We start from the raw sequence: 21,938 nt of genomic DNA, 5'->3' as shown, positions 1-21,938 counted from the left end.
CCTGCATAAGAACTATTTGCAAGTTCCTTTGCCAGTCAAGGAAGTTTTTCCCGTTCAACTTCTCCTTTTTGAGAATTGATCGAATGTTGAATGAATTGTTGTTTGCCATACTTAAAACTACAATTGAAAAGAATAAACAAATAAATAACCATTCACAGTTTCTCTTAATAAACTTAAATTCTAGCATACATGCATAATTCAATGTTCATTAAGCATTTTATTCAAGTGATGTGTTCCGGCAGGTGTGAATAAAATGATTCCAAGATCCTAAAATCATTGAAGAACTACGCACAGTTTGTCGACTTAATCCTAAAACATCTTAGGTAAGGAAAAGCCTTTTGCTAATAGTCTAGAAACTATTCTTGGTTGATAGGTACGTCTAAGAACTTATTAGGTAAACCTATCTATTTTGCCACGACATAAAAGGACTCCTTACTTATATCGTTGAGTTTCACCAAAACTAACATGTACTCACAATTATTTGTGTACCTTGCCCCTTTAGGACCAATAAGTAACACCTCGCTGAGCGAAAACTATTACTAGATTGATGTAAAGGATATCCAAGCAAGTGTATATTTTGGCATGGAACCTTTTAACTCAATTTTTAAGTTTGGAACTTAAGGCTCTTACTATGTTGGTTAGATTTTAAGTGAACTAAAATCCTTAATCATGCAACATAATCAAGCTTTTGATCTTATGCATTTTAAGACATATTTAAAAGCAATAAATAACTTAAAACATGCATAAGATAAATGTGATCTAGTATGGCCCGACTTCATCTTGAAGCTTGAACTTCAAAGTTCGTCTTGAAAATCTCCGTGGGAGGCACCATTTTAAATAGGATAAGCTATAATTAAAACTAATTACAACTATTTGATGGTACGCAGACCATATTTTAATTGAAAAACAACTTTGGTACTTTAGACCAATTACATTCAAATTAATGGTACGCATACCATATTTTCTATCCTATTTGGGCCATACTAGTCACTTCATAACCTGCAAAACAGTACATATACAATATATACCATTCACCCATTCATTATCATGAATGGCCCACATAGCTGGTTAGTAAAACACATTATGCATCACATAAACATTTGCAGCAATTAATCAAGGGCACCAATAATCTACAAATTATTCAGTCCTTATTAATTCTAATCAAGTTGTTTTAACCTTAAGGATTTGTAGACCTAATCAAGAGTTTATGACTAAAAAGGGCTCCCACTTTAACCAATAAATTCATATGCTTTACTAATTTTAAACATAAAAATGTATTTCTAGTCTAACCGGAAACATACAAATTTAATTAAAATTTAAAGCTCATATAAATTTATAATTGAATCCAAAAAGTTTAATTTAATTTCAGTCGTATTTAAACTAATTCATGATTTTAATTTTAGTAAAATAATTAGAATAAATAAAATTTATTATAATTACAATATTCAAAATTAAAATCCAAGAAAATAATTTAAATCATTAATTTTAAAATTAATTAAAATTACGTAAACTGAAAATTTCAAATTAAAATTTCAAAACGATCTAATCGCAACGCAACAATCCCACGCATCGCACGCCCATGGGCCACACGCAGACAGCCATCGCTGGCCATGTGCGCGCAGCCCATGCGCTGCGTCGCATCGCTGCTGCTCACCATCGCAAGGCATCACGCGAGCTGGTGCTCGCTGCGCGCGCCAGCGCTCGACGCAACAAGCATGCTGCCGCAGCCCATCGCTGGGCGCAGCGCTCGTCGCACGTCGCAACAAGCAAGCTGCTTGCCATCGCTAGGCGCAGCGCTCGTCGCACGTCGCAACAAGCACGCTGCACGCCATCGCTGGGCGAAGCGCTTGTCGCACGCACAATAGCGCTCGCTGCGCGCGAGCGACCGATGCTGGGCGTAGTACTCGTGGCACGCGAGCTTGCGCTCGCTGCGCGCGAGGCTCCACACGCTTGCGCGAGGCAGTGCGCGCTGTGGCGCAGCTCGCTTGCTGCCCACACGCGACTGCTCGTGCCTTGCTCTCGCCCTCGCCCATTCGCCCATTGCACACAGCCCACGACACAAGGCAGGGCTGCTGCCTTGTGCTCGTGCACCATGGCTTTGCTCATTGCATTCGTACCGCATGGGCGACGAGCTCCCTTGCTCGTCGTCGCATGCCCGCACTATACAACACCCCTTAAGGGTAACACGTAGCGTCCATTGCTTTGTGCGTGCAAGTTATATGAGCGAATCGCATAAAAATTTAAAATTTATATTCAAAATTAATGACAAATTAATAAATAATATTAATTTCATAATTTTAGGGCGAAAAAATCGAAAATTTATTATTTAATTGATTTCCGATTAAATGGATTCAAGTCTAGGTCATAAAAATTTAAAATTTAACATAAATTTACAATTTTTATGGTGGTTTTTAATCATAGGTATCTAATTAAATTATAAATAATTATGAAAATCAAATTAATTCTAAATTATTCCAATTTTCAACAAATTAATCATAATTACAAATTAGATTGCATAATTAACAAGGCTAGGCATTCAAACTTGTTAAACATATACAGTAGGTCAATCAAAAATTCAAGATTTATCAACAAGAATCGCAAATATTTAATTTAACATCTTAAATTTACGAAATTTTGCATTCGAAAAACTAAAACCTCCGAAAAGTCATAGTTAGGCTTCGAATTTGAGAATTCTGGGTTCGGCCGAAAAATAATATTTTTGTCAAATTTTAGAATGCCTTTTACATGCAGAATTGACATAAAAATCACTCGATTTGGATGAGTAACGAAGAAACTGCCGAAAAACTGCGTACGTATAATTAAATAAACGCAATTTGCAATTAATTAACAATTACGAAAATTAATCACCCCTTTTAATTCTTGCAAATTTGTAATATTTAACCATGTTCATGCAATTTAGATTATGAAAATAATAAGAGGCTCTGATACCACTGTTAGGTTATGATACATATAAAAATTCATAAATCATGCGGAAAAACCATAAAGCCAGGAAAGCATATTATTTACACATAATCATTTAGCATAGTTTAGATGCATACACTTTGTTGCGTGCCTTCCCTAGCTGCGCCCGAACCGAACAAGAACAAGTCTTTAGGACTCCAAGTGTCGTCCCTCCGTAGATAGTCCACAGCACGTCCGGATCCGCCTTAAGCTTGACCACCTAGGATCGCCCTTAAGGTACTTAGAATTTTCGGCTAGTATAGGCAATTGTGTGACTGAATTTTTGCTCTCAAAATCACTTTGAATACTTGAATACTCTATGTAAAATAATGACCCTAGGCCTTTATTTATAGAGGTATGAAAAGGGAATCGTAATCCTATTAGGATACGAATTAATTAAATTAGAATCCTAATAGAATTCTTATTTAATTAATTCATCCTTTTAGGTTTAGGAATTTAATCATTAGTCGAAACCTGATAGCTTTAGGATTCGTATAGCACACCAACACACACGCACGCACAGCAGCCCACGAGGGGCGCCATGCGCGCGCGCGCAGCCCGCGAGCTCGCAGCCCATTGCTGCGAGACCCACACGCTGCCGCAGCGTTGGCGCGCGCTGGGCCTGCCTTGCGGTGGGCCTGGCGCAGCCTTGGCTGGTGCGTTGTGGCGCGCTGGCTTGCTGGGCGATGGCCCGGCTTCGTGCTGGGCCTTCGTCTTGCAGGCCTCGTCCGATGCTAATTCGTACGATACGCTTTCCGATTAATTTCCCGATTCCGGAATTCATTTCCGATACGAACAATATTTAATATTTCCGATTCCGGAATTAATTTCCGTTTCGAACAAATATTTAATATTTCTTTTTCCGGAATTATTTTCCGATTCCGATAATATTTCCGATTCTGACAATATTTCCGTTTCCGGCAATATTTCCGATTCCGCCAATATTTCCATTTCCGATAATATTTTCCGATACGTACCATGTTTCCGTTTCCGGCAACATCTACGACTTGGATAATATTTATATTTCCGATACGATCCATATTTCCGTTTCCGGCAATATCATCGTTTCCGGAGCATTCATTTCTTGCCTGTGACGATCTCAGCTCCCACTGAAACCAAGATCCGTCGATTCCGAATATCCATAGATGGAGTATTTAATGCCATTAAATACTTGATCCGTTTACGTACTATTTGTGTGACCCTACGGGTTCAGTCTAGAGTAAGCTGTGGATTAATATCATTAATTCCACTTGAACTGAAGCGGCCTCTAGCTAGGCATTCAGCTCACTTGATCTCACTGAATTATTAACTTGTTAATTAATACTGAACCGCATTTATTAGACTTAACATAGAATGCATACTTGGACCAAGGGCATTATTTCCTTCATCCAATCTACAGACCCCCTTCAAGGAGAGGAGAAGCCGATGAATCTGTCACCCTAAGGCAATAAAGGCAAACAAACGCCTGAAGGTAATCGTCCCCCATGCCAAGGCATAGGTCCTATATTTGTCGAGAAAGAGATAGAACTCCTCCTCGTCGTGACAGGTCGCCCATTCGTCAAGAAAGGGATAGGACTCCCCCTTATTGTGCTAAGTCTCCTATCCGTCGAGGAAGGGCAAGGACCCCTCCAAGGCAAGAGAGAAGATGAACGCTCAGCCACAAATACTGGGGCATGTGGAAAAGCATGGTTGATGTAAATACGAATTTGAATGAAGCACTTATTGTTAGGTTATGATACATATAACTGAATATAAATCATGCGAAAATACCATAAAAGCCAGGATTCCAAATTAATTGCCACATAACAATTAGCATAATTTAGGATGCATACTCTTTGTAGCGTGCCCTCCCTATTTGTGCCAGAACCGAACAAGAACAAGTCTAGGACTCCAAATGCCGTCCCTCCGTAGATAGTCCACAGCACGCTCGAATCCGCCTTAGGTTTAATTAACTAGAATTACGCCAGAGGTACTTCGAAATTTTCGGTTTTTATGACAAACAAAAATCTGAGTTTTAAGCCTAAAACTTGAATGAATACTTGAACTACTCGTCATAAATTGTGAACCATGATCACCTATTTATAGGGTATGGGTATCGGATATTCGAATCCTACTAGGAAACAAATTAACTAATCTGAACTTAACTTAAATTCATTTAATTAATTATCTAGTAGATTTAGGAAATCAATCTAAACGAATCCTAATCGATCAAGGTTTCGTACTCAAGCACAAACTCACACACACGCACAGCAGCCCACGAGGGGCGCCATGCGCGCGCGCAGAGGCCTGGCCCAACAATTGCTCTCAGCCCACGAGGGGCGCGTCTGCTGGCCTTGCTCGCGCTTTGGCTGGGCTTTGCTTGCTTGGTGGCGCGGGCTTCGCTAGGCGTTGGGCCTAGCTTCGTGCTAAGCCTTACGTCTAGCAAGCTCGTCCGATGTTTATTTCGTGCGTCGCGCTTCCGATTAATTTTCCGATTCTGGAATTCATTTTCGATATGAACAATATTTAATATTTCCGATTCCAGAAAAAATTTCCGTTTCGAACAAATATTTAATATTTCCGTTTCCGGAATTATTTTCCGATTCCGATAATATTTCTGTTTCCGGCAATATTTCAGATTCCGGCAATATTTCCATTCCCGATAATATTTTCCGATACGTACCATGTTTCCGTTTCCGGTAACATCTACGACTTGGATAATATTTATATTTCCGATACTATCCATATTTCCGTTTCCGGCAATATCATCGTTTTCGGAGTATCCATTATTTGCCTTTGACGATCTTAGCTCCCACTGGAACCAAGATCCGTCGATTCCGAATATCCATAGATGGAGTATTTAATACCATTAAATACTTGATCCACTTACGTACTATTTGTGTGACCCTACGGGTTCAGTCAAGAGTAAGTTGTGGATTAATATCATTAATTCCACTTGAACTGAAGCGGCCTCTAGCTAGGCATACAGTTCACTTGATCTCACTGAATTATTAGCTTGTATAATTAATACTGAACCACATTTATTAGACTTACCATTAAATGCATACTTGGACCAAGGGCATTATTTCCTTCAGTCTCCCACTTGTCCTTAGGGACAAATGTGAATTTCTTAATTCCTTTGTCACTCGATGCTTGCTCTTGAACATAAGGTAAGAGTTGTCATCCTTATTATGTCCAGAGGTGTTCCTCGGTTTCAGAGTTCAACTGATCAAATAAACAGATAATCATAGCCTATGATTCATCTGAGCACGGCCATGCATTTTACAGTTTCTAGCCCTCCGAGTGGCCTTGTACAACTTTCAGCATCTCATCCCGATTTATGGGAGGACAATCCCAATCTTGCGGTCTTGAGATTAGACTTCGTTTGATAGGTGATTACCCGAGCGTTGCCTTTATTGCCTCCTTTTACGGTGCGACGGTTGACAACGTCAAAGTAAGCAGTTCTCAAACAAGTAATCTCAAATCACTCAGGTATTGAGGATTAGTGTCAAATAATTTTAATGAAATTTACTTATGACAGATTTTCATCTCTTACAGTAAAGTTTCATAGGTCTGTCCGATATTAGTCTTCCAAAGTAAGTATCTATGCTAATGATTGCGACATTGCCATGTCCACATAGTTCAAGAAACAGAACTACTATTCATCTTGCATTCTAGTCGTCTAACGTTTTCTATGCGTCCATCTTTATAGAAAACTCCGACCAGGAACCATTTTCAACTTTTGACATTCAAGTTCACTTGATAGACATTTCTTAGTCACAGGACTGGTCCTGACAGTCTATCTTGAATATATCGTCAAATTGAAGGGACTCATCATTTAATAAACCACAAATTAAATGGAAAAATGAATTATATTCATTAATGTGAATGGTTAACCAATAATGTTTTACAAAGTATTAAACTCTAAAATTTAAAACATTTAATAAGGACATCAAAGCCATTCTCCAACATGCTTGATTCCCATAGCTGCAGTGTGCGAGTTGTGCTTCTCCTGCGGTAGAGGTTTAGTTAATGGATCTGAGATGTTGTCATCAGTTCCAATCTTGCTTATCTCGACTTCTGTTCTTTCAACGAATTCTCGTAGAAGGTGAAATCTACGAAGTACATGCTTGACTCTCTGGTGGTGTCTGTAGACACCTACTTTTGTCCCCATTCTCGAAAGGGAAGGTTCGATGATGAAAACGTAAATCTCCACTTGACAACGCATCTCCTATAAAATAACGAATCTCATTACCCCTTTTCATTTCACCTGAAACCTGCTATTTATAGAAACCTGCTATTTATGGAAACCTGTTAAAAATAGTAACTGTCGTAATGGGTAGTTGTTAAAAATGGCAAGTCATAAAAGATAGAAACCTGTCAGAATTAGGTGTTGCACTCCAACATAAATCCTAAATGAGATAGAAATTGCGAGAGAATCCTATTCCTAATATGATTCGAAAGTAAGAGTCACGTATTAATTAAAATCCTAACGAGCCTAGAGTTCGTAACGGGCCCAGACGCATCCCGTCACAAGGTTAATACGCACTAAAGGACTCAATTAAATCTCAAATACTCCGGATTCTAGGAATCCGAATCTGACTAAGAAAAACAGCCCAGACCCTATTTTCAACGCCTGGCTCTTCGGCGCCCAGCCCTGGGCGCTGAAAATACCTGGTACCTGTTTTTTCCTAATTCCTCGTGGATTAGAATTCTGCAATTCTATCTTTCCACGAACTCTTTTCTATAAATAGGGCCTTAAGTTCGACGTGAAAGGAACACACAACACACAATTATATTCTGAGTATTGACTCTAAACCCCTAAGCCTAAGCCTCACGCTGTAAAACTGATCACGCGTTCTGTCGTAATCGATCCATAAATCGAACAGAACAAATCCCGTCCCATAATTTGAGATTCATTAAATAAAAGAAGAAATAGCAAAGTCAAAGTGGTTAGTTTTCTGAGAACCGTGACACACCTCTCTAGGGTGCGTCGTAATGTGTCCCTTTTCCATGGTTTAATTGCTTTCCTCGCCCTTTTATGAACTGTTAAACTAACTAAAATCTGATTGTTCGATCACGCTTAATAAATATGATATTTTTGGGAAATTTGATTATCATGCTAGGTCCCTTAAAACAATCTAAATCAGATAATCGCGTTCGATCTAGTACTATATGTTGCATATTGATAAAATCAACTCAGATTAGTTTAATAGTTAACGCAAGTCCCTTCAATTATTTACGCTGAGCTAGTAAGGATATCCTGCCTCTGGAGTTATCGAAGAGCGACTACTCCTCTCGGTAGTTACAGTCCCCCGAACCCTCAATCTCTACCCTGCGGGTGTACGTTGAGCGATCCCCACCACCAGGGATCACAAGGGAACCTACGGCCGTCGTGGTCAAACATAATTGCACTCCTTTTATGTCACGATAACCGGGTTTTGTCAGCTTTTCTCATTGTCGTTAAAAACTAAATGGCGACTCCTATATTACTAGTCAATTGGGTGTAAACTCACAGGAAATCCAATTACACTTGATTTGACAAAAAGAAGCGTCACACCCATGAGGGACGAGGTCACGCATTAGCCTCGTGCTTTTTCGACCCTCTCACAGTGGCGACTCCACTGGGGATAGTGAAGGAAATACTCGTGCTTGTAGGTAATCAAAATAGCCGAAGGGTGAAACGATCCTACCCCGCGTTTATTTCCCAATCAAGTTGGGACGACCTGAAAATCAGCATATTAATGTGAACGGACAGAACCGCATAACGAATCTTGGCTCCCTTGGTGTTTCATCTTGGGAGTTGGGACTAAGGATACCCATCGCCAACCGGGGGGTGCATATGCTTTGAATGTTGTCCACTCGGCACTTTCGCTAGTAGTACACCCGTCCCAAACCCAATCGCTCGCCCATTAGGTCCCTCTCGCCTGCATGCCCCCTTGGCTTGCACTTGCGGGTTGGCCTCTTGAGCGAAATTCGTCTGCTGAAGACACTACCTCGACCGGGGCATGTGTTGGATCTACAATAGAAGCGGTACCAAGCCAGGCGCAAAAACTACCCATAGAAGCCTATCATAAACTACATGACATATTATTATTGCCTCATGATGTAATGTTAGTTATGTGTAGCGAAATGTATGATTGTGTGTGACAAACAATGTTAGAAAACCAACGACCTTAAAAATTGCCCAAACATTCATAAACCAATTTGCCAAAGAGTTATACCGAAATAAGTGTTCCGCAAACCCGAACGATCGCCACAAAAATAAGCGACGCTCGGGATGGCCTGTAACGAATCCCACAAACGCTGCACAACGCGTAAAGGACGTTATTAGGCAAGCACGCAAAATCGAAGTCGCATAAACAAAAGTAGACGCAAACAGAAAACGAGAACCAGTCAGGGACGCATTTTCAACGCCCAGGCTGGGCGCCAAAATTTCTCACGCCCTCCGCTGGGCGCTGAAGTTGCTGCCTGGCCTTTGGTCAGGCACAGCAGCCTCGGTGCCCACGCATGAAGAAAATACGTAGCAAAAAAAAACTTTTCGTGAAAAAAAAATTGCTACGAGGGCGTATGAAAAAGCACTCGATTCCAAAAGCGACTTAAAAAAAATAACTCTTTGTGTCATTGATAGGCCTCCTACGACGGCAATGTTCGGCTCCAAAACCGAGCACGCTAATTGAAATAACCTTGAATGTTACATGGGCAAAGTATTCAAAAAATAATGTTCAAATGAAGTTTTCAAGAAAAATAATGTTCGAATAAAAAAATAAATCCGAGTCTAGACTAGGCTATGCCAAAGTACAATCTAAATCCTAAGTCTTAGTTGTCTTATCCATAGAATTGGTCCTAATGCTTGGTGTCGTTCTGCAAGTTAAAAGGTTAAACCATATTGAGTCTCCCTTCCTAACATTTAAATCAATAAGCACCCATATGTAATTGTCATCCCTTTCTAAGAATCCACGGCCTCAATACTCTCTCTCACCAATAAAAATAACATATTATTTAATTCAAGTATTTGCAAAATGGAAACGGTCACATTCTGGAAATCATTCCCCCATAGTCGCACAACCCCCAAAGTGAACCTAAGGTGTTAATACCATTGGCAAAGAAAAAAATTAATGGCCTCAAGGCTTATAATCACATTGGGTCACGACTATCATAGTCCTCTCGAGTCACTCGCTCCTTGAAATACTACTAAGTACGGACTAAAAGATTTTCCATGAATGCAACATGACCAACCATGAAAATACCCAAATCGGCATACCATAAGGCTACCATTGGGGTAAAGCAATACACACTAAGAGAGAAGCCGCACTAATGATTCTAGTCTTGCAACAATAAAAATTCGATCTCCCCAATTAACTACCTTGCCAACATTAAGCAAAATGGCGCATGACAAATGAACACCCAAAGGTTAAAATCTAAAGTGTCAACCAAAGTTATGGTCCAATTAGCCTAAGTCTGAGAGTCGCTTGGTCAAGTATTATAGGCTTACGCCATGTCATTATTTTGAGTCTAGGCCACCTCCTTGTATTCATACACGGGTTACAATCAGAAAAATTAATGAAAGTTTGAGTCTAAATCACAACTCCCAGTTAAAATCTGAGAAACTTGAATCTGAAAAAGAAGCAAAAAATTATTTTCGATGTAATTCTTTCGTTAAATTTCAATAAGGTAAAAATAACATTTTGAATCTACGCTATTTGCACATTTTAAGAAACGACTAAATACGCTTGCAAAGTAAGACAAAATTAAAGGTCCACCCCAGGCCTACTAAAATTAAAGGTCCACTATAGGCCTACCAAACGAGGCTCACTCAGTCTCGCCTCGTGACTCAAAGACCACAACCATCTACCTTTTAGCCCAAATAAAAAATTTGAAGGATTTATGTTGGGGAGAAATCCCATGCAAAAAGGAAAAAATAGAAAGAGAAAAGGGAGAGCGAAAAGAGCGAGCCATGAAATGCTGAAAAAGAGAGAGAAAAGGGAGAGCGAAAAGAGCGAGCCATGAAATACTTAGCCCGTACCTCCCAAAGTGCGAAATTTACCCAAGTAAACGAAGGAAAAGAATTGAGCCAACCAATCCAAATCATAAATTTCTACGAGCCCAAAAATGGAATTTCGCTTCTCATTTTCTTTACAGTGATCGGTAGAGATGCGATCATTCGATGTCTACCCTTTCCAATCCTTATGTTCTTAGACGCCTTCGCCCTGGGGCCCCTGTTCAGCTCATTTAACCCATCCATGTTCTCATTGCCATAACCCAAGAAACCATTACCTCGACTCTTGTTCTTGAGCTTGTTATCAACCGCAAACCACGCACGGCCATTGACACGTGCGTCATACCCATTATTTCCAAAAGCTGCTCTTACATCACCGTTAGCATAATGACCATATAACTTGTTGGGATACATCCTGTTGATATACCCTTGAGTCATCCCCATGCTACTCATTGGCCTTGGTTGATGTAAACTCATGACACTAGCACGAGGCTGCAAATTGTGAGTCCTAGTAGATGTAATCCTCATGCTTGACCAATACCTATACAAATTATCCTATCTCATACAACCCATCTTTCAAACCGTCTTGAGTCACGAATAAAAAAGAGACAAATGAAAAAGTACATTCTACGCTCAACGTAAAAAATAAAAAATAATATAAAAAAATGTGGATAATAAAAAAGAAACTTTGCAAAGCGCCTCTAAAGTTAGTCTAAAAAGGAAAAGAAGCATTTAGCGCACCAAAAAAGATCCGCCCAGAAATAATTTTCAGCGCCCATAGCTGGGCGCCGAAATCTTTAGTGCCCCTGCCTGGGCGCCGAATCTCTCTACTTGCTAAAATTTGTCCAGAAGTGCTCGTCATTTTATCCGCACATGCACGGAACAATAACGAACACTTGGAGGGGTACAACACATATTCAGATATACGTACCACCAAGAAATACATGTACTCAAAAAATATATAAAACAAATTTTTGGCTTACGGCAAAGCAGCAGATTAAAATAATAATAAACTTCACTTATTCTACCGTTTCAAATAATATGTTTCCACCTCAGAACATACTTATCAAATTCGGCATTCTAAGAAACCATTTTCTAGGCTAAGAACTACGCAAGAACTGATTCCAAATTAAATCTATTTAAGGCGGATACGTAGGCAATCCATGATTCGGTCCAACCAATTTCCAAAAATATTAAAGCCTATAGAAAAACAAGAATAAAAAATAGAAGACCCTTATTGAAATTTAATTACTTGCAATCCAAGTCGAAAGAAAAATTGAAAGCACGAAGAAGAACCCAAGTCATCAAGATGCCAAAATTAATGAGCATACATCGAAAAATAATAAGGGCACGTACCCTTGCCAGAAGGAGCACTCACACTCCTAGACACTTAGCCAAGACTCAAAAGATCGCTCTGCCTCAATTGAATGGGGGCTAGCGCAAGCGTCCATGACCTCTAAAGTACTGGACTTGACCTTCCCTAAAGCGAACTAACTCACTTAAAGACTTTCTTTCACCACTAGACATAGTCGTTCGCTTAAAGACCTTCTTTCAACACTAGACACAGTCATGATCGCCAACAAGTAGTAAAGGCAGTAAGCTTGCAATAAAGAGGATTGTTCTATGGCATCGCCCCATCGTTCATTCGAACTCAGGGCACCCGTTCATGGTAATTCGAATGCTTGTGAATCCCCTTTGACCAAAATAAAATAAAATAAATAGACATTGTCAATAGGACTTGGCACTTAACCAAGGCTCACCCTACTCAGACATATTACACGAGCATCTAAAATCGAAATCCGAAAGCATCATTAATGGGAAGACATAATAGCAATTGGGGGCTAAAAAATTAAAATGAAAGAGCTAGGGAAAAAACTAAGTATACCTTTACCTTTTGTGCAGACAAACACCAAGTAAATCTAAGTCAATTTGAAAACGGTTTATATCCCCGCAATTCTGGAAAAGATGGCCTTAAAAACCTGAAGCATATGCCAAACGGGCACAAGTATATCTTGACGCCTGTACCCTGGCTTCCACGAATCCTTAGACAGCATTCCAAAAATCGTAACAGTATTTTGATTCATTCATGTAATCCTGTACGAACCCTTCTATAAGTCAACTTACTTAGGACACCCAGGATTGTACACAGTAGGACTCGGATTTCAAATAATTTTCGAAGACTTCTTCGAACATAATAAAGTGTCATTGGTTTAATCTAAGTATGCGTTTATCTCGATGTTGCAAGTGAGTCAAAAATATTTCTAAATATGATTATGGGTAAAGAAAGGCACCTAGCTTTTGGTCAAGGCACACTTCAACATGTGATTACCTTGCCCATGGCAATGTCGCACAATACGACATTTACAAGAGAAGTAACAGATCCCTACTCGAACGTACCTCGCACTAAACGAGTCTGGTTCAAACTATTCATGATCCATGTCACCATGAATGCACAAAAATGTATGCAAGGCATTATAGCACCAAGCCAATCCCGTAGCTACAGTTGGAGGCTTGAGAAAAACACTCTAAAAATGCTCGAAATGACGATTTCATCGCAAATTCTCGACGCTAATGCTATACATATGTCATAGGGGCTCAATCCTAAGCTTTAATCGTGTAAAACGAACCTTAGAATGGCTACAACCCCTCCCAAATTATTAAGCACTACTTAGATATATAAAGTCGCCCCACTAACAAGGGTAACTGAAAATCGCGAGTCACCAAAACACCGATCAAACCACTGCACATAACGCTCGCCCTATAAAGCGCCCGTTACACAGTCTACAAAGCAAAAGCGAAAGAAAAAAAATCAAAAAAAAACTGTCAAAATTCTGCCCAGAAATCATTTTCAACGCCCAGAGTTGGGCGCCGATATCTTTAACGCCCCAGCCTGGGCGCTGAATCTTTCTGCTAGCCAAGTTTTGCCCAGATATAAAAATAAGAAAGAAACACCTATGAATCCTCGCATCGAACGAAATAATAAGCCGTGCAAACCCACACAGAAGGTGCTACAATTGTTCGAACACCTGAAGGAGGCGTGATGAAGTACTCCAATGCAAAAAATAATAATGTTATATCCCAACACCTGGAGAAATGTTCTAATACATGCGGTTAGGCCACACAAGCCTACGTCGCCACCATAAGTACAACCATCCCACGGTACAAGTCTAAAAAAGAGAGTAAGGCATATTGCACTAATGCATGCACGACCAAGAGCATGTGTAAAAGAGGCAAAGACTACTTATCGCCCAAATTCAAAATGCAAGCCACACGACTTCTATATTAAGGATTAAAGGTAGCAAAATATTACCTACCACGGAAGGGATAGCTCGCACCTACACGAGCGGAACCCCAAGGCATCTTTCTCAAAAGAACCTACCAAAAATTGTACGCCAAAAGGAAGCATCCCAACATGCATACCTGGGGACTCCAAGCTACGAAACAACCATAGAAAAATAAAAAAAAATCTCGAAGCAAATGTTCGAACAATCGAAAGGGCACGATGTTTGAGCCCACTTCATGAATGGGCCTGACCCCTATCAAGCTTCTAAGCAAACTATTCAAAATCAGTCATTGTTCAAAAAAAATGATTCAAGCAAACTGATTAATGGACCACACACGACGGCCATTCTATGAACGCTCGTTCGCACATACATATCATCATTCTAAGTATCGAACATTCACGAACGCGTTCAAAAGAAAAAAAAATATACAAGAGCGATCAAAATCTTACGCCTCAAGGTATGTTCCTCGGGCCAAATAGACTCGCCCAACTATTGCAATAACTGTACGCCTTAAGAGAAACAGTTCCTTAAAATAATCGCCCCAAAGCGATAAGCACCGTAGTCCACCAATCGGCTACGGCTTCTCAAGAAAATCATCACGTTCTAAAAATAAAGAAAAAACAAAAGAGAAGAGAATACATAGAACTTCCAAGTGAAATAAACGAATGAACAAGAGGCCAACTGTGTCATCAAAAGACCAGCCCAAACAACATTTTTAACGCCCCACCTGGGCGTGAATTATTTCAACGCCCAGGCCTGAGCGCCGAAAATGAACCCTGGCTCAAAAAAGGCCCTAACTTCTATTGGGCCCTGCCGCATCCATTTGACTCGAAAATTGCCAATTTCCGTACTGAAAGTTGCACCTCACGACTTTGTCAAGAGTAGCACACCACTACGAAGATCGCTCGCACTTACGAGCACGATCCCAAACACAATCAAGGACATTACAAAATGCGTATCCCCAAAGAACCTATTTGACAAGAACTGACCGCCAAGCACGAGTACTTGGTGGCTCGAAAGAAAAAATATATCTCAAAAAAAAAGGTATGCAAAGTTAAAACAATATTCCCAGACTACGCTGTACAAAGTCCCGTGTTTGGATAATCTCAAAAGAAAAAGAACCGGTTTACGACCTCAAGACAAAGGTCGTCGTTGATACTTATACATGGTCCCCCAAACAAGGACCCAGGTAATGGCAAAATTGAGCCATAAAGACTAGCTCAAAACCATGAAAGAAGATGACCACAAGACAATGGTCCGTCTAAGCACGTTGTCAACCCACATTCAGGTTGCAACTAAATCCGAGCATCCCTCGAAAGAATTCGCTTCTGCAAGAATGAAAGAAAAGAAATTCTCAAGAGAAATCACAAGAAAAAAATGAAATAGGGACTTGTCCACCTCAATCAGGCAAGACCGCGGCACGAGAATCCCAAATCAAAAGGACGAATTCAGGTTCGCTCACCTCTAGCAAGCGGGGCGTCCACCCTTAGCGGACAGGGCTCGCCCACCTTCAGCGGGTGGGGTCTACGTCACTAGCCGCGCAGGTCCTCAGTTTTCGAAAAATAAAGTCTTCAAATTCAAAATAGGCTCGCCATCTTTAGCCGGTAGGGTCTACGTCACAAACCGCGTAGGTCCTTATCTTCAAATTTCAAAAACAGATTCGTCCACTTCTATCGGACGGGGTGTCCACCCTTAGCGGACAGGCTCGCCATCTTTAGCCGGCGGGGTCTGCGTCACTAACCGCGCAGGTCCTTAGTCGCTGCAGCGATAACCTTTATCGGTTTTCCCTTTTTCCAAAAATTAAAGGATCGGTTTTCCCTTTTTCCAAAAATTAAAGGATTGGTTTTCCGTTTTTCCAAAAAAGAACGATGTGATTGGTTTTCCCTTTTTTCCAAAAATTAAAGGATTGGTTTTCCGTTTTTCCAAAAAAGAATGATGTGATCGGTTTTCCCTTTTTCCAAAAATTAAAGGATTGGTTTTCCGTTTTTCCAAAAAAGAACGATGTGATCGGTTTTCCCTTTTTCCAAAAATTAAAGGATTGGTTTTCCGTTTTTCCAAAAAAGAACGATGTGATTGGTTCTCCCTTTTTTCCAAAAGTTAAAGGATTGGTTTTCCGTTTTTCCAAAAAAGAACGATTTGCTGGATTTTCCTTCGTTTTACGTCCCATAAAAACAAGGGGATTTCTCGTTTAACTAGCCTTGAAAATGAGAGTCTTTAAAAACATTTTTACCTCGTGGTTGGGCTTGGCCAGGCCCAATTTCACTCTATAGCTTTGATTTCGAAAAACATCTGTAGCTACTCCCAATGACAAAGTGAGGGAGTCCCCACGCCTCTTTAGATACTTCCAATGACAAAGTGAGGAAGTTTCTATACTATCCATTGACAAATCCCAATGACACGTGAGGGATATGTCGACACTCCAAGTGATGACCCTTAAGTCAAATGTTATCACTCGGGGGCTCGTGAGACCTTCGCAAAAACAGGTCACCATGGCTTGTATGGCGCACTCCGTCTAGTACTTTGACCATCATCTTATTCCAAGACTTAGTCAAAGTGGGGGCTAACTGTAGACACCTACTTTTGTCCCCATTCCCAAAAGGGAAGGTTCGATGATGAAAACGTAAATCTCCACTTGACAACGCATCTCCTATAAAATAACGAATCTCATTACCCCTTTTCATTTCACCCAAAACCTGCTATTTATAGAAACCTGCTATTTATGGAAACCTGCTAAAAATAGTAACTGCCGTAATGGGTAGTTGTTTAAAGTGGCAAGTCATAAAAGATAGAAACCTGTCAGAATTAGGTGTTGCACTCCAACATAAATCCTAAATGAGATAGAAATTGCGAGAGAATCCTATTCCTAATATGATTCGAAAGTAAGAGTCACGTATTAATTAAAATCCTAACGAGCCTAGAGTTCGTAACGGGCCCAGACGCATCCCGTCACAAGGTTAATACGCACTAAAGGACTCAACTAAATCTCAAATACTCCGGATTCTAGGAATCCGAATCTGACTAAGAAAAACAGCCCAGACCCTATTTTCAACGCCTGACTCTGGGCGCCGAAATCTTCGGCGCCCAGGCCTGGGCGCTAAAAATACCTAGTACGTGTTTTTTCCTAATTCCTCGTGGATTAGAATTCTGCAATTCTATCTTTCCACGAACTCTTTTCTATAAATAGGGCCTTAAGTTCGACGTGAAAGGAACACACAACACACAATTATATTCTGAGTATTGACTCTAAACCCCTAAGCCTAAGCCTCACGCTGCAAAACTGATCACGCGTTCTGTCGCAATCGATCCATAAATCGAACAGAACGTATCCCGTCCCATAATTTTAGATTCGTTAAATAAAAGGAGAAATAGCAAAGTCAAAAGTGGTTAGTTTTCTGAGAACCGTGACGCACCTCTCAAGGGTGCGTCGTAATATGTCCCTTTTCCATGGTTTAATTGCTTTCGTCGCCCTTTTATGAACTGTTAAACTAACTAAAATCTGATTGTTCGATCACGCTTAATAAATACGATATTTTTGGGAAATTAGATTATCATGCTAGGTCCCTTAAAACTATCTAAATCAGATAATCGCGTTCGATCTAGTACTATATGTTGCATATTGATAAAATCAACTAAGATTAGTTTAATAGTTAACGCATGTCCCTTCAATTATTTATGCTGAGCTAGTAAGGATATCCTGCCTTTGGAGTTATCGAAGAGCGAGTACTCCGCTCGGTAGTTACAGTCCCCCGAACCCTCAATCTCTACCCTGCGGGTGTACGTTGAGCGATCCCCACCACCAGGGATCACAAGGGAACCTACGGCCGTCGTGGTCAAACATAATTGCACTCCTTTTATGTCACGATAACCGGGTTTTGTCAGTTATTCTCATTGTCGTTAAAAACTGAATGGCGACTCCTATATTACTAGTCAATTGGGTGTAAACTCACAGGAAATCCAATTACACTTGATTTGACAAAAAGAAGCGTCACACCCACGAGGGACGAGGTCACGCATTAGCCTCGTGCTTTTTTGACCCCCTCACAGTGTCTAGGCTCCTTTGCCTGTGCAATAGCTCCATTATTGTCATAATATAGAGCTAATGGTCCTTTAATGGAGGGGGCTACACCAAGTTCACCTATGCACTTCCTTAGCCATATAGCTTCCTTTGCTGCTCCATGTGCGGCAATGTACTCCGCTTCAGTCGTAGAATCTACAATGGTGCTTTGCTTAGCACTTTTCTAGCTTACTGCACCTCCGTTGAGGCAGAAGACAAACCCATACTGTGATCTGAAATCATCCTTGTCGGTTTGGAAACTTGCGTCCGTATAGCCTTTAACAATAAATTCATCATCTCCACCATAGACCAGGAAATGATTTTTGTGCCTTTTCAGGTACTTCATAATATTCTTGGCAGCAGTACAATGTGCCTCTCCTGGGTCTGACTGGTATCTGCTCGTAGCACTGAGTGCGTACGCAACATCCGGGCGTGTATATATCATAGCATACATTATTGAACCAATCAATGCTGCATATGGAATCCCACTCATTCGTCTACGCTCATCTAGTGTTTTTGGGCACTGAGTCTTGCTTAAAGTCATTCCATGAGACATGGGTAGGTAGCCTCGCTTGGAGTCTGCCATATTGAACCTTTCAAGCACCTTATTAATATAAGTGATTTGACTAAGTCCAATCATTTTCTTAGATCTATCTCTGTAAATCTTGATGCCCAGTATGCACTGTGCTTCTCCTAGATCCTTCATCGAAAAACATTTCCCAAGCCAAATCTTGACAGAGTTTAACATGGGAATGTCATTTCTGATTAGTAATATGTCGTCGACATATAATACTAGAAAAGAAATTTTGCTCCCATTGACCTTCTTGTATACACAAGATTCTTCTGCGTTCTTGATGAAACCAAAGTCACTGACTGCTTCATCAAAACGTATATTCCAGCTTCTTGATGATTGCTTCAATCCGTAGATTGATTTCTTAAGCTTCCATACCTTTTTAGCATTTTTTGGATCCTCAAAACCCTCAGGTTGTGTCATAAACACAGTTTCTGTTAAAACGTCGTTTAAGAAAGCGGTTTTGACATACATCTGCCATATTTCGTAATCGTAATATGCAGCGATTGCTAACATTATCCGAATAGACTTTAGCATTGCAACTAGTGAAAAGGTTTCATGGTAATCCACACCGTGGACTTGCCTGTAACCTTTTGCAACCAATCTAGCTTTGAAAACTTCAAGTTTCCCATCCTTGTCCTTTTTTAGTTTGAAAACCCATTTGCTTCCTATGGCTTGGTAGCCATCTGGCAAATCGACCAAATCCCAAACTTGGTTTTCAGACATGGAGTCTAATTCAGATTGCATGGCTTCTTGCCATTGCTTGGAGCAAGGGCTCTTCATAGCTTGTTTGTAAGTCGCAGGTTCATCACTTTCAAGTAATAGAACTTCATAGCTCTCGTTCGTCAAAATACCTAAGTACCTTTCCGGTTGAGATCTATATCTTTGCGATCTACGCGGGGTTACATTTCTAGATGGTCCTTGATTCTCACCAGATTCTTCTAAAGATCTCTGAGTTTCAACCTGAATGTTATCTTGAGCATTCTCTAGAGTTTGTTGTTCGACTCGAATTTCTTCGAGATCTACTTTTCCCCCACTTGTCATTTTGGAAATGTGATCTCTTTCCAAAAAGATACCATCTCGAGCAACAAACACCTTGTTCTCAGATGTATTGTAGAAGTAATACCCCTTTGTTTCCTTTGGGTAGCCCACAAGGATACATTTGTCAGTGAAAGTTTGTCTTAAATTAATCGTTTGACGTATACTTCACATCCCCAAATCTTAAGAAAAGACACTTTTGGAGGCTTTCCAAACCATAACTCATATGGAGTCTTTTCAACAGCTTTAGACGGAGATCTATTTATAGTGAGTGCAGCTGTATTTAATGCATGTCCCCAAAATTCTATTGGAAGTTCGGCCTGACCCATCATTGATCTAACCATGTCTAGCAAGGTTCTATTCCTCCGTTCCGACACACCGTTCCATTGAGGTGTTCCATGAGGAGTCAATTCTGATAGAATTCCATATTCTTTCAGATGGTCATCAAATTCATAGCTTTAATATTCACCGCCTCTATCAGACCGCAGTGCCTTAATCTTCTTGCCTAATTGATTCTCTACTTCACTCTGAAATTCCTAGAATTTGTCAAAGGATTCAGACTTATGCTTCATTAGGTACACATAACCATATCTACTGAAGTCATCAGTGAAAGTGATAAAGTAGCTGAAACCACCTCTAGCATTTGTACTCATTGGTCCACATATATATGTATGGATTAAACCCAATAGTTCATTTTCTCTTTCTCCAACTTTAGAGAAAGGTTGCTTTGTCATTTTGCCAAGTAAACATGATTCGCACTTACCATAATCCTCTAAGTCAAATGGTTCTAGAATTCCTTCCTTTTGACGTCTTTCTATGCGTTTCAAGTTAATATGGCCTAATCGACAATGCCACAGATAGGTGAGATCTGAATTATTATTTTTGGACTTTTTGGTATTTATGTTATAAACTTGTTTGTCGTGATCTAATAAATAAAGTCCATTGACTAATCTAGCAGATCCATAAAACATCTCTTTAAAATAAAACGAACAACTATTGTCTTTTATTAAAAAGTAAAATCCCTTAGCATCTAAGCATGAAACAGAAATGATGTTTTTAGTAAGACTTGGAACATGGAAACAATCTTCCAGTTCCAAAACTAGCCCAGAGGGCAACGACAAATAATAAGTTCCACAGCTAATGCAACAACTCGTGCTCCATTTCCCACTCGTAGGTCGACTTCATCCTTGCTTAACCTTCTACTTCTTCTTAGTCCCTGCGAATTGGAACATAAGTGTGAGCCACAACCTGTATCTAATACCTAAGAAGTTGAATTAGAAAGTATACAGTCTATAACGAAAATACGTGAAGATGGAACGACTTTTCCGTTCTTCTGATCTTCCTTAAGCTTCAAGCAATCTCTCTTCCAATTCCCCTTCTTCTGGCAGTAGAAGCATTCAGATTCAGAAGTGGCTTGGCTCACCTTCTTCTTTTCAGATTTGGTGCCGCCAGGTTGCTTAGTCTGGCTGGCCTTGTTGCCACCTTTCTTAGCATTCCTCTTCTTGCCAGATTTCTTGAACTTGCCCCCACGCACCATAAGCACATCTTGCTTATCACTTTTGAGCATCTTTTCAGCGGTCTTCAGCATACCGTGAAGCTCAGTGAGCGTTTTGTCCAGACTATTCATACTGTAGTTCAGCTTGAATTGATCATACCCGTTATGAAGAGAATGGTGGATGGTGTCTACAACCATTTCCTGAGAGAATTGCTGATCCAGCCGACTCATATTCTCATTGAGTCCAATCATTTTGAGAACATGTGGACTTACAGGCTCGCCTTTCTTAAGCTTGGTCTCAAGAATTTGCCTATGAGTCTCGAATCTTTCGACTCGAGCCAGATCTTGGAAGATGTTCTTTAACTCACTGATGATCGTGAAAGCATCTGAGTTAATGAACGTTTTCTGTAGATCTGCACTCATGGTTGCAACCATTAGACATTTCACATCCTTGTTGGCATCAATCCAACGATTGAGGGCTGCCTGAGTGACCCCGTCGCCCGCGGCTTCGGGCATCGCCTCTTCCAGGACATACTCCTTTTCTTCCTACATTGGAA

This window comes from Spinacia oleracea, chromosome 1, assembly GCF_020520425.1.
Source record: "Spinacia oleracea cultivar Varoflay chromosome 1, BTI_SOV_V1, whole genome shotgun sequence".
In the NCBI taxonomy this organism is placed as follows: Eukaryota; Viridiplantae; Streptophyta; class Magnoliopsida; order Caryophyllales; family Amaranthaceae; genus Spinacia; species Spinacia oleracea.
Note: the sequence above shows the minus strand (reverse complement) of the source record.